This window comes from Delphinapterus leucas, chromosome 17, assembly GCF_059928025.1.
Source record: "Delphinapterus leucas isolate spDelLeu-1000000601 "Yukka" chromosome 17, BTC_Dleu_Yukka2, whole genome shotgun sequence".
Classification (NCBI taxonomy): Eukaryota; Metazoa; Chordata; class Mammalia; order Artiodactyla; family Monodontidae; genus Delphinapterus; species Delphinapterus leucas.
Genome location: NC_143145.1, coordinates 35,977,366 through 35,990,905, shown reverse-complemented (window position 1 = coordinate 35,990,905; position 13,540 = coordinate 35,977,366).

Sequence of the window (13,540 nt, the reverse complement as noted above, 5' to 3'; positions counted from 1 at the left end):
CTTGGTGGCAAGAATTCAGCTGCAGATAAAAAAGAATATAGTATATATAGTTTTTTAAACCTGTTCTTTAGAGGCACATTTTACAACCTGTGATTGTTCCTTTGGGAAAAAGAAATAAACTGTTAGTCCAATAACATTGTCTAGGGTTTTCCAACTTTCTGGTCAGCCAGACAAAATGTTGAAAGACGGGCAGGCAGAAGATGTACAGCAGAGCACTATCACGGACCAGAAAACTGATATCTCTTCTACACAGAGCCGCCCTAAAAACAGGAGATTTATAATGAAAAAGAGAGAGAAAGAAAGAGAGAGGGAGAGAATTAATTGGCTACTTAGTTCTGCCTTATCTATTTGCAAGAGGTTAAGCCTGGCTTTAAAAAGACTGGGGTTCTAACACCCAATCCAAGTATTAGCAGGGAGAATTAAAGGAAAGGAACAAAAGAGAGCGAGCAAAAGAGATAATTTCGCACATTTTAGACAACTGCAAATAAAGTGCTTGGGTACCTTCTGAATATTATAAACACAGACATGAGTAATTCCATTAAATGCCACCAAGCTTGGTCAGTTGTTTAAATCCAAAGTCAAATCACTGTCAACATTGCGTTAGATGGTAAAGATGATGTTTCATAAAGTTGTTTATGTCCTATGATTGTGGCTTATGAAATGGGCCAAATTTTCCTTTTTAAAATACAAATTACTTCATATTTTCTTATCATAATAGTAGCACATCCATAGTAAAATAGTTAAACAACACAGTGATGCATAAAGACAAAGTTAGCATCATTTAAAACCTTAACACTTACGAGATAACCACCACCAGCATTTCGGTGTGTGTCCTTCTAGATTTTTTGTATGCGCCTTTATCTAAATATGCTATTAATAAATGTTTTAATACATTTACATTTAATATATTTACATTTTAATACATTTACATTTCAAAAAACAAGAATATATACCCTTTGTTACATATTTTAAAACTTAATATAATGTGGGGAATAAAAGGCAACTTTTATTAGATGGGGAAAAAAACCTGTAATTATCATCTTCCCACTCACAGAGCTATTCAACATTAACCGAGTGCCACATACCAGGTATGCTTCTAGCGCTGCGAATGCAAAGAGTAAGATGTGTCCCCTCCTCCTTAAGGGGTACCCAGTTGTGTATTTATGGAGGTGGTAGTGGCAGTAAGAGGACAACACAATAAAAATTCAAAACATGGTATCAGGGGAATGGACATGGTGCAGTGAGAGTACATAGAAAGGACACTCAAGCCAAAAGGGGACATGGGTGCTATCAGGGAAGCTTTCTTGGAGGAGGTGATATCTGAGCTTAGTTCTCATGTCCAAAGTCTTATGATTTAAGCATGGTTAAGATAAATCCCTTTTAATAAAGGGGCTCTGCACTTATATTTTACATTTTTCTTGTATTGGAAACATAGAATATATAAAAGATAACACATCCCCATTTTAATAATGATTCCCAGTTTCTTTGAGATTTTCACTTTGTGGTGTTTGTTTATGTCTGCCTCCCTCCCACTGCAAGGTAAGCTCCTTGAGATGGAGTCTTGTTGAAGTTACTTTGTCTCTCTAGGGCCCATCACAAATAACATTGGGTGAGTTAATGAATGAAGAAACGACTGATAGACAGATAAATAATTACAATGTGGAAATATGCAATAACCTTCCTGGAAAAGGAGTCTTTCTGCCCCAAAGATGAGGCCCTGGCTTTCATACGGTTATTTGAGACACTAAAGGTATTTGGTAGTTAAGACTTGGTCTTGGGGTCTCTTCTGCCCGCTAATTTTATTGAGATCTAATTGTCATAGAGCACGGAATAAGTTTGAGGTATATGACGTAAGACCTGATGTATGTATATACTGGGAAATGATCACCAGAATAAGTCTAGTTAACATCCATCACCTCACATAGCTACAGAATTTGTTTCCTCTGATGAGAACTTTTAAGATCTATTCTCCTAGGAACTTTTAAATATACAACACAATATTGTTAACTATAGTCACCATGCTGCACACTGCATCCCCAGAACTTATGTATCTTACACTGTAACTGGAAGTTTGTACTTGCTGACCACCTTCACTCGATTCCCCCTCCCCCCGCCTTGGGATCTCTTAGATTGAATTGCCTGTGTACCTGTCTGCTGCCCCCACTAAAAATAAACTTCTTGAGGGCAGGGTTTGCACCTCACACTGCTCAAATTCTTTGTTATATCCACAGTTCAGGAAATGACAAACATCTTTATTAGTTGCCAAGTTGATTGCTTTTGTTTTCTGAGTTCTCACTGAAGGCAGAACCGGCCCACTCTGGCTCTGAGGAAGGCATCCCCCGAAGGGTAGCGTGACAGAGCTTCCTCCCTATTAGCAGGACCAACAGTTGCCCGTGAGAATTTATTTACTTTCAAAGGTGCCCCTTTACGCAGAATCAGGCAAATACCATTTTACGCAAGAGCAAAATTAAACTACAACTCCAAGCAGAGCACAAACAATTTATAAATTGAACCTTTCAATAACTTTCACTTCCCTCTCGTGTCCCGTTTTTTTTTTTCTCCTGGAGGAAAAAAAGAAAAGTTGGAGAGGCTGGTTTCTATTAGAATTTTAAAACTGTCATTTAGTTGCTAAGTTGGCAATTTGCCTGAGGCAAGAATTCAGAAACATGAGGTAATACATAATACATGGATTTACAGAGCTCCGAAACATTTTCTGGAATTTACAAGTAATTTTGAGTTTTCCTTTTGGTGAGTTCTTTAGAGGATAGCCCTTTGGTGTGGTATTCAATCAAATCACTGTTAGAATACTTTGGTTCCGTGCAAATTACCGAGTGCAAGGCCTTGGGGAAAAAAATGCCACTTTGATATTTAAATCCACTCTCTTAAAGAATGATTTATTTCCCAGGATATATAAAAAACTGTTTCTTCAAAACCGAACTGAAGCTCCCTTCCCAACATTTAAAAAGTGCTTCTCATTTATTAGCTGGTTTTGCCCTAGAAACAAACTGCCTCAACATTTTGGCTAAGACTCCCACTGACACTGATCTGTGTGCAGCTATTTTTCCGGTAAACAGTAATTAAACCACATTTACAAATTCATTAGCACAGACAGGCCATAACACAAACAAGGCAGAAGAGCATGGAATAAGTTATCTGGGAAGCGGGTGTTTGCAATTTAGTCCAGAACTTGTTTCTGTAGATAACTACACACACTTTACTAAGTATGATGTCTGAACTTGAGAAAACCATCTGGACTTGGTTAGGCTGTATGACAGAAATCTCCGGGGACACAGGATAGCATTTCATTCTTTGAGGGAGGAAGGGAAAGATAGAAAAATGCCTGACAATACCTTTTTTTCTTTGGAAGACAGGAATTTCTGCTGTTTGAGTTGAAGAGGGGGAAAAAAATAACATTAAGGGAAATGCTACATTAATTAGCAGTCAAGAAAACAAATCATCTGGAGACAGAAGTTGTACCTCAGGTCACATCCTTTTAATCACTCCATATTTGGTCATTAAAACATTTATCTTGTGCCAGTAGAACACAATGAGGAAAACTCAGGCCATGGAATAAAAATGCTTTTGGGTTCAAAGCCTGGCTTTACCATTGACTAGCTCTCAGGTAATTCACTTAATTTCTTGGTGCACCTCAGTCTTCTCATCTGTGACATGAGTTCAGCTGTACAAGCTCATGTCTCACTGATTCTACGTGAGAATTAAACGAGACAGTCATATACGTAAAGCTCTGGCATTGAGTCAAGGCCAGATGCTATGGTCAGTGAAAACTGCATCTTATTCTTGATGGCACTTCATACGTTATTCTATTGAACCTTCACAGCAACCCTGAGTGATGGCAGGGTAGCTTTCGCCATTTCATAAGCGAAAGAAAGGAAGGAAGGCAGGCAGGCAGGAAGGAAATCTGAGAGGCAAAGTGACTTGTCTCAAGTTACACAGCTTTTGAATGAGAGAGCCAAGTGGGAAGCTTGATTTGCATGGGGCTGTCTACTGCTTTTTTTTCACTATGCCCTACTAGCTTCACAGATAAGCACACATAGAAATTAAGACAACAGTTCCATATGAAGTCAGAAAGAGGTAGTTAGAGGGAAGAGACGACCTCCTATTAGAGCTCACCCATTCTACAAATATGGGCTAAGCATCTACCAGGAGGGAGGCAAGGCTCAAGACACTGGAAATTCAGCAGGGAACAAACAGGCAAAGCTCCTGTTCTCATGCAGCTTACAGCCTAGTGGCAAGAGACAGACAATAAATAAGGTAAGTGAAATGTTAGAAGGAGATGTGCCATGGAGAAAAGTAAGGTGAGTGGGGAATGCCAGGAATGGGTGGGTAGGTGTTGATGTTTTAAATAAAAAGCCAGGGAAGGCCCCGTTAAGAAAGTGACCTTTGTAAAAGACCAGAGAGGGAAGGAGGTAGCCATGGAGATGACTGAGAGAAGACTATTACAGGCCGAGAAAACAGCAGAGAGAAGGGTCTACACAGGGAATATGCTTATTAGCACGCCCAAGGACAGGGCTGGAGCAAGGGTGCGAGGAAAGGAAGGAGATGAGATCAGAAGAGTAATGAGGATCAGAATGTGGGACCGGGAAGTAACTGGCTTATACTCTGAGGGAGAGGCAGCCACCGCAGGATTTTTAGCAGGGAAATGATAGGAGTGATTTATATTCTAACAGGATCACTCTGGCTGCTGTGTTGAGAGAAAGCTAAAGAAAGGTAAGAGCAGCGGTGAGAAGACCAGTTAGGAGGCCACCGCGATGACCCAGGCAAGAGATGACAGCAACCCAGGCAAGAGATGGCGCAACCAGGGTAGCAGTGGAAGATGTGAGACTTAGTGGGATTCTGGACACAGCTTGAAGGTATAGTCAGTAGGATTAGTTGACGGTTCAGCTGTAGGGTGTGAAAAAAAGACGAACAGTAAAGGATGAAGTTGACATTTACTGAACTAAGAAAAATGCAGGAAAAGCAGGGGTTCGGGGTGAGGCAGGGGGCATGGGTATCAGTGCTAAGTTAGTTGTGCATGTGTTAGTTCTGATATGCTTATCATACATTTGATTGGAGATGTTGAGCAGGTAGTTGGATGTGTCTAAAGTTAGAGAAAGAGGTCCAGGGAGGCAATATAAAATTGGCAGTCATCAGTAGATAGGCAGTCTTTATAGCAAAAGACAGGATGAGAATGCCAAGGAAGTGAATGTGGATGGAAAAGAGAAGGGGATAAGGACTGAGCCCTCCGTCGTCCTGCCGTTTAGAATCTGAAAGAGGAGAAGGAACCAGCCGGGGAGGATGATGGGGATGGGCAGCGAAGGGGCAGGAAGACACAGAGACTGAAGATGTGCCCACTCCGTCATGTGTCCTTCATGCCAGCTCAAGGGGGCACACGGAAGTGCTCAAAGCAGCGGCACGGTGAGGACTGAGGCTCTTGGTTTCCTCTCTGAATCTTGTGCTCACTCCCCCACCCCAGCCTCTCCCGTCTCCGTAAAGGACATCAGCTTCCACCCAGCTGTTCACTCTAAACCCCTGGGACTCACCTATGATTCCTTGCACTTTTGTTCCAACAGCAGGTGCTGTCTAAACTTGCCTCTGTCTCTAAAACTGGTCTCAGATACACTCATTCTCACCATCTCCACTGTCAAACCTCAGTCTGAACCATCATCGCCTCCTTCCTGAATGTCTACAACACCCTCCTCACTGGCTTCTCACTCTTGACTCTTGTCTTCCTTCTCCCTACCTGGCCCCGATCTGCTCTCCACTCAGCTCCCCAGAATGACCTTTAAAAAACACAAAACAGACCAGGTCACTCCTCTGCTTAAAGCTCCATATGGGCTTCCTAACACACTGAGAAGAAAATCCAGACTCCCCCCTTTGGCCCACAAGGCTCTGTGGAAGCTGGCCCTGGCCATCCCTGACTTCTTCTCAGGCCCCCTGCCCACGTACCCTGGCCTCCTGCACGCTCCATCTTTTACCTCTTAAGGGCTTCTGCTTCAGGGCGTTGAAGGATACTTTTAAATAGCAATTGGGTCCTCACCTTTTAGTTTAAATACCCCATAAGATCTACCTACCTACCTGTCTATCTATCTACTATAAATATATATATAACATATATCATATACAATATATATTAATTTTTGCTGAATCTCAACTGCATTTCATTAAATGAAATACATGCAGTATTCTATTAAACATCAGCATTCTGTTACTCAGTAGTTTAATCTGAGCTGGGCAATGTGAAATTTCCCAACTTATTTTGGGAAATATAAGTCACATCCAGTCGCTCCATGTCCAAAAAATAAATCTGGGGTTAATAATGACCATGGATGAAAAAGGAAAAATATACAAGACACCAAACCACCAACAAAGAACCATGCACAGGAATCTAAACCATGAAGTTAACTTTCCATCTAAAAAGAACTAAAAAAGGAATAGCTCCTAAAAATGATGCCACAGGGAAAGGAAATGGTGAGTAGGGAGCAACCTTTTGGAATGCATGTGCTCCCTTCTTTATATTTTGTACCTGTGGATTGGAAAGAGCTGCAGCATTTCATTTCTGTGATTCCCCATAACTCTGTGAGTTAATTCTTCAATGCCCAGAGTTAGATTTTCCAGGAAAAAATCCATAATTTACCCTGGACAGCCTGGTTAACCTCAGAGGAAGTCTCAATGCAAAGTGCACTGAGGTCTCCTAAAATGGAATAGACAAGAAGCTAGCAGCTAAAGTCACGTTTAGCTGCAACAAGGAACACAGAGCCCACAGTGGTTTCCGAAAGAGGCCGGGTTAATTAAAACGTTTGCCTGTTTGGAACATGTAACCTTGTCCTCTAAGAGTTGCTTTGAATTTTCAACCAATGGAATGTCTAAATTATGAAAACGTAACTGAAAAAGGGTTCCTAAAATGTAAGGAAGAAAATGATAAAAGTTATAGGTTAATGGGAGGAAGCATTCATTTACCATCACTGGGACATCAGATGTTTTAGCCATCTGAATTTTACAGGTGGCTAAAATCCAGCAAATTCATTTCAAGGTCAGTTGTCCTTAATTCTCACTGAAAAAAAAAATGACTAAATAAAAACCTGAAGAGCACACTGTTTCAGAAATTTCTCTTCAATGGAACTTTCCTCTCAGTGGAAGTCTGAAAGGACACCATGTATATAAACTGGCATATTTACATATAGTGGGGAAATTAGGAAATGAAACACAGTGGTGCATAGAGGGGAAAAAAATTAAAATATTACCGAGGGAGAACTGAAGTTATGTAATAATCTCGCTAACTTAGTTGCCTCGACCAAAGAATGTTCTCTCCTCCAGCCTCTGGTAAGATGAGCTCATATAAGGGAGCAAAATGTGCTCCCTACCTCCTCATGTGGATCACAAGACGGCTTTGCTGGAACTGCTTGAACTATGTCACAAAGCCACTGCTTGCAGGGAGGCCTTCTTCCCAATGAGGACTGGGTGTTCGGACCCACATCTCCCGATTGTGGGGTCATACCTGTGCTCCTGGTCACACCCCTGCACTCACTCCCCCTGCAGAGAGGTGATGGGGTTTGAGATGAGAACTTAACTGGTACAAAATAGATAGGGAGCAGAAGGCTCTCTAGAAACAAATCCACTCTGCCTTCTGCCTTCCGCAGGCTCTGAGATAAAGCCCAGGAAACCCATCTGGTCTTCCCAGGGTGAGTAGGGCTTATGGTCTCTGAAATATCTGGGCCTTTGTTCTATAGAGCCTGAAGTTCAGACTGAGAGGGCCTGGCTTTGGGCTCTTTTCCAAGTTTTATTTTTCCATAAAAAATAAAGTACAACCCATATTACTGCCAATAAAACATATATTTCTGATAGACTCTTTAGAGAACATTATCCAACAACAACCCTTTCCTTTGTTTCCCAAAATGGAAACGATCATTTTTAGTTTCGCTGACTGCCAAAGTGCTACATTATTATTATTATAAAAAATGTAAGTAATAAAGGGATATCGAAACTAGAATGTGAACACCCTCGCTCTGATCCAGTAGTACTCCGTAAGAAATAACCACTATTAACAGTTTTATATATGCATATATATGTGTATATATATATATATATCATATTAGATATTTAAATGCACATATATGAAATCTGTACACTCTAACCATGAAGAGGATCATTTTCACTTAAAAGTATATTGTGGGCATTCTTCCATGTTATACATATGGATGTATCTCATCTTTTCAAATTGCTGAATTTTGATTGATTGATTGATTGATTGATTGAACAGACAGTATTGAGCACTGACCTTGGGCCAAGCATTGAATTGGGTAGCTGACAGAATAATTAGTGACATGAGGCTTACAGCCCATTGCATGACATTTATTTAACTAATCCCCCTCGAAGGCAATTTCGGTTGATTCCACTTTTCTTTCATTCCCTTGGCATCTACCTTAGTCATGGTTCCTGGATTCCTTCGGCAGTATTTATTACAAACATGTTCTTGATGTCTTTGACAAGTACCATGATCTCTAGACTCTCCCTTATAAATTCTCCAACAAGCCATTTTCCTCTAGAGCCTTTATATGCTAACCGTGCATTTTGTAAGAGTTTATACACCAGCTAGGATTAGAACTGAATTAGAATTGAAATTGGACTTGGAATTGCACACCACCCCCTCTGCCTGTGTCATAGGCACACACACGCAAATTTGGCATTAGCTATTTCTAGTACCTAGGAGGCCATGTCCACCCTGTCACTACTGCCACCACGTGAATGCCCCCTCTCTCATTTCAGCCTGAAGAGCTATTTTACCCAAACAGCACTCTAAATCCTCTGTGGCTTAATACTCAACTCCTGACTTTTCATGCCCACTCCTTTCCCCCCACTTCAAGTCTAGCTAATGGCTGACTCCCACGCCCCACCCACTCCTAGATTGCTGGCAATTGGAGGTGAACTTACACTGCATGCTTAAAGTGCCCTTAAGTTAAGTGGCCTTGAGTAAATGGACAGGGGCCATACTAAACTACATGCAGAAACTACAAAGCTGATCCAGAGAGAGAAATTGTTGGAGTGCCTGAAGTCAAGGTCTTCGGATGAAGTGTATGTGTCCCCTTGCCATCAGTGCACGTGGCCATCAGGCCACTGCCTCAGAGCTGCCTGTCTGGGCCGCTTCGTGGCAGATGCTAGGTCAGGGCCAGCTGCAGGGAGGAAAAGAGGGGGAAGCTCTGAGGGCCCTCAACAATTCTCCAGGGCTGCCACAGGCTAAGACCCTACCTTGGCTGACTTCCGTGGAATTCCTATTTTGATAAATTTCTGCTTAGCTAAATGTACTAAATATTCTCTTAGTTATTTATTTATTTGGCCATGCTGTGCAGCATGTGGGATCTCAGTTCCCTGAGCAGGGATCAAACCCGTGCCCCCTGCAGTGGAAGTGTGGAGTCCTAACCACTGGACCACACGGGAAGTCCAATATTCTCTTATTTAAAAGACAGGAAGTACTACTCTGGGTTTTGATAAAATTGCAAGGCAGAAGAGTGAGCCATCATGGGCTCAGGAGGGCAAGTAGATCAGCTATGGGGATCCAGGCCTCATCATGTAATCAGTAGCCAGAGGGGCACAAGAGAAGCTCAAGTGTCCATTTCTAGACATTCTCCAGGGGCCGCAAATGCATTTAGCTAATTGATACAAGCCCCTCCACAGAGTCTAAGAATAGCTTATAATTCTTTTTTATTTATTCAGCAAGCATGTGCTTAACATCTACTGTTTCCTGGCTTAAAATGCGTATTCCTACAAAAATAGCATCCTACATGAGATAGAGAAAGGGAGGGAGGGAGGCTGGTATTCTGGTTGCAGCTCAGAGTGTTTTCATTAGTATTTTATTTTTAAAATTTTTTGCAGTTTTGTTGGTGAGAGGGATATTATATCTTGGTTTTACTCCCCGGGGCTTAAGAAGCTAACCATCATGACAAATTCATGCAGCTCGTGGTCCCAGGGGAGGAGCGTGGGAACCACCCTCCCACTCTCATCCCGTCCACATCTCTGGCTGGATCACTTCTGGTATTCGAATGCTTCTGTTGGAAGGTGGTGATCAATCAATCTCTATCCCGGCCAATGTGGCTAAAATATTAACGTTTATCCATCAAACTTATCGTACAAGTCAGAAGTACAATAATTGGCTGACAAGGAGAGACTGCGAAGTAACTTCTTTTAACCTCTTGCACCTTTTGTGTCCTCCAGCGAGGCGTGTGGAAAGAGAATTGGACTTGGTAGCAAAGGAACTGAATTAAAGTCCTTATTATAATACAGTGTTATGTGACCTTGGGAAAGTCATTTGACCTCTCTAAGGGTCTCATTCTTCTACAGTAAAATAGACGTAGTAACACCTCTCTCATGGGGCTGTTTGGTGAGAAAACAGGAAATGAGAAAAAGGAATCCCGATGAGTGAGGAAAAACTCAGTATTGTGTCTGGCATCTAGCAGGTGCTCAGTAAACACTGACTGTTAATCTGAATGAGATAAGGATTCAGTTTGGTGGGTTGCTTACAAAGATGAGCCCTCCAGAGTCATCCCCCTTTTTTCCATGAAGAATTAGAAAGAACAAGAGGGAGAATGTGACATGAGAAAGAAAGAGAACCACTGTTAGCTTCCTGCCTGACTCCCCCCTTGGATCACTTGCCAGATGTGAAAGACATTTGTGGGTTTGCACCCAGAGAGGACTCTTGCCAGACCCCTGGCTGAATGTTTTCCTTGCATAGAAGACATTATTTTAACCAGAAATTAAGCAAAGAGGTCCCATTGGAGAAGCAGCTGATGGAGAGCAGGACACTTTCTTTCTCTGGTCTTCCCTCCTGAGGCTGGGAAGTGGGGCTGGGGCAGAATCAGTGCAGGCTCAGAGAAGTCCCATGGCGAATCGGCCTTCCAGCAATGGGATGGTCCTACTGCTCTAAGGAGGACTTACAACCCATTCTCAGAGTCTGGCTGGACAAGAATGCTATTTTCAGAACAAACTGGATACAAATTGGTACCACTAACAAACATCGGGTATCAATGACTCACCAAATCAATTCTTCTCTACCTGGGGTAAGAAATGATTCTCCGTTGTTTTATTACTTTTTTTAAACCATCTTTTCTAAGATCAGAGGTGAAAAAGAGGAATAAACTGGTTTTAAAAAAACTCCATTTATCATTAGGGGGAAAAAAACAGCCATAGGAAAATCCTTGTCTCTCAACTTATTTCCAATTAGTGCTGCCATTTCTTAATGCAGACCTTCATCATCTCTCACCTGAATTCAGAAATGTTAACTGCTCTCCAGGCTTAAGGCTCTGCATCTGATCATGTCATGTTATTTCTCAAAAATCTTCCATGTTCCGTATTGATGACAGATTAAAGGCTAAAGCCCATAGCTTGGTCCTCAGGGCCCTTCCAGGTTGCATCCCAACCTCATCAGAACCACCGAATTCGTCACTCTATCCTGAACTTGACACACACTTTTATTTCCACTCTAATCCTCACATTGGTCCAGGGAATGAAGCTTATGAGAGAATAAACTTAAAACCCTTTGTAAACATTGAAGTGTTTCCCAATAGTCAATATTATAACCATGAGTCTCTCCTTCTCTACCCGTTGAAATCTTACTTGGTGTCAGGTGGAGATTATTACTTCCTACATTCAGCTGCCCTTTCTCTTCTAAGTGAGCACTAAGCGCATCTGTGGAGTTTTGTTGGCATTTCTCTTTACAGCTCTGAGAACGACGCTGGCATGTGGTAGATGCCTAAGAAACGATGGATCTATTCCACTGAGCTTATTTTCTACTGACCTTAAAGAGTATTACATTGCTTGTGTCGCTTTAAAGAATTCCACTGATATTTAAAGAATGCCAAGGGTATGCAGGGCACTACACCAGCGACCCAATGCCACAAATTGAAATAAAGCATAGCCCCTTCTTGCATGTTTACAGGGCTTTCACACATCCTGTTTCAGCAGATCCTTGAAATATCGTGAGAAAGGAAGGGGCAAGATCAATTACTTATATTAAAGAAATTGAGGGTGATGATATAAGTATTTCCCCAAGGTACCATGGCTGATAAGTTTCAAAGGTGGATGTAGGACACAGAGCTTCGTCCTCTGTCCACTCAGCACAGCACCTCGTGGTGGAAAACAGAGCAAAGCCTCAGGGGGTATGTTGCCAAGTGTTGGTCTGTGTGCTTAAGAAAAGCCTTCCTGTCTAGCTATTTACACTCTGCTTACTATTTCCATTTCTTGTTAAGAGAAAATGAAAATGGAAGCTTAATCTGAAAAGAGGGAAGGTGAAAATACATCCACAACGTGATAAAAATGCAACAAATTCAAACAAAGGATCCCCACCGGCTCTGAAAGAGGTTCTGTGTCCAACTAGGCGAGCCCCTCCTTGTTTAGACTGTGTGTGTGCCTGGGAGAGTCTTCTAACTTATCTTGCACACCCACCTGCCCCCTTGCCAGTGGGGACGCCCTAACCTTTTCCCTATTTCTAAATTTCGACAGCAGTGGGTCACTTCTATGGAGCTACCGTTTTCTCCCTCTATATTCTCTTACATTATAGTAAACATTTAAAAACAATGTAGAATCAGTGCAAAAAAATGTTTTCAAGATATTCTAAAGTTGTTCCGAAAAGCTGGCAGCGTTTTCCTGGCATGTCACTACCGGGGTGGGGTTGGCGGAAGCCGTATCAGGTAGACGTCACACTGGCTAATGCGGCAAGGACAGCAGAGGCGGCATCCTGCACTCCACGCCCTGCACGTGCACAAAAACCCACATCGCGGTACCTGTGCTGGCAAACCACAGCGTGCCCCGACTTCAGCAGAAGACGTTGTAAAGAAAATTACGTTCTGCCTTTTCCTGAATAACGCGACTTCTGCCCTTTTCTATTTTATCTTGCAGCACCAAAGGGCTCAGTAGTACACATAGCTTAGTAGTTATGGCGGCAGCAAATACAGCCTCAGTGTGAAGCTGCCGAGATGAACTAAAGAGAGGAGACTGTCGGGCTATGCATTCATCATGTGTAGCTAGCAAAACGCCTTACATTTATGAAACAGGCAAACTCTGGACTCAGAAGCACCGATGGAATCGTATAACAAACGGCTGGAACTGACAACCTAGATCTTTCTCATTGTTAACACATCCAAAGATTCAAATATGCTTACTCTTACATAAAATTTGGGCTTTATGAGTTGGGTTGCAACGAAAACGGTTATAGTAAAAAAATAATGAAAATCTCAAATTTATCCAAATAATTTTATTGAAAGAGAAAGCAATAATGGGAGAGTGTTGTTGTCATATTATATGTAACTATTCTATTTGAATAATGAGGAAGATAAATTTGCCAGTACTCCTCTTTCCCTTCACTAATGAATTATACGATGTGCAACAGTATATAAAATGATACAGAACATTATTCCAATCCTCTGAGTTGATTGCTTGTTTCTTTAGAGCAGCATTTTCCATTATAAGAAAATTATGCAAAATTAGAAATTGATTGTATTCGTACAGGAAGTAATAGTACAAGAACACAGAAGTGAAGTAAAAGCATTAGAAT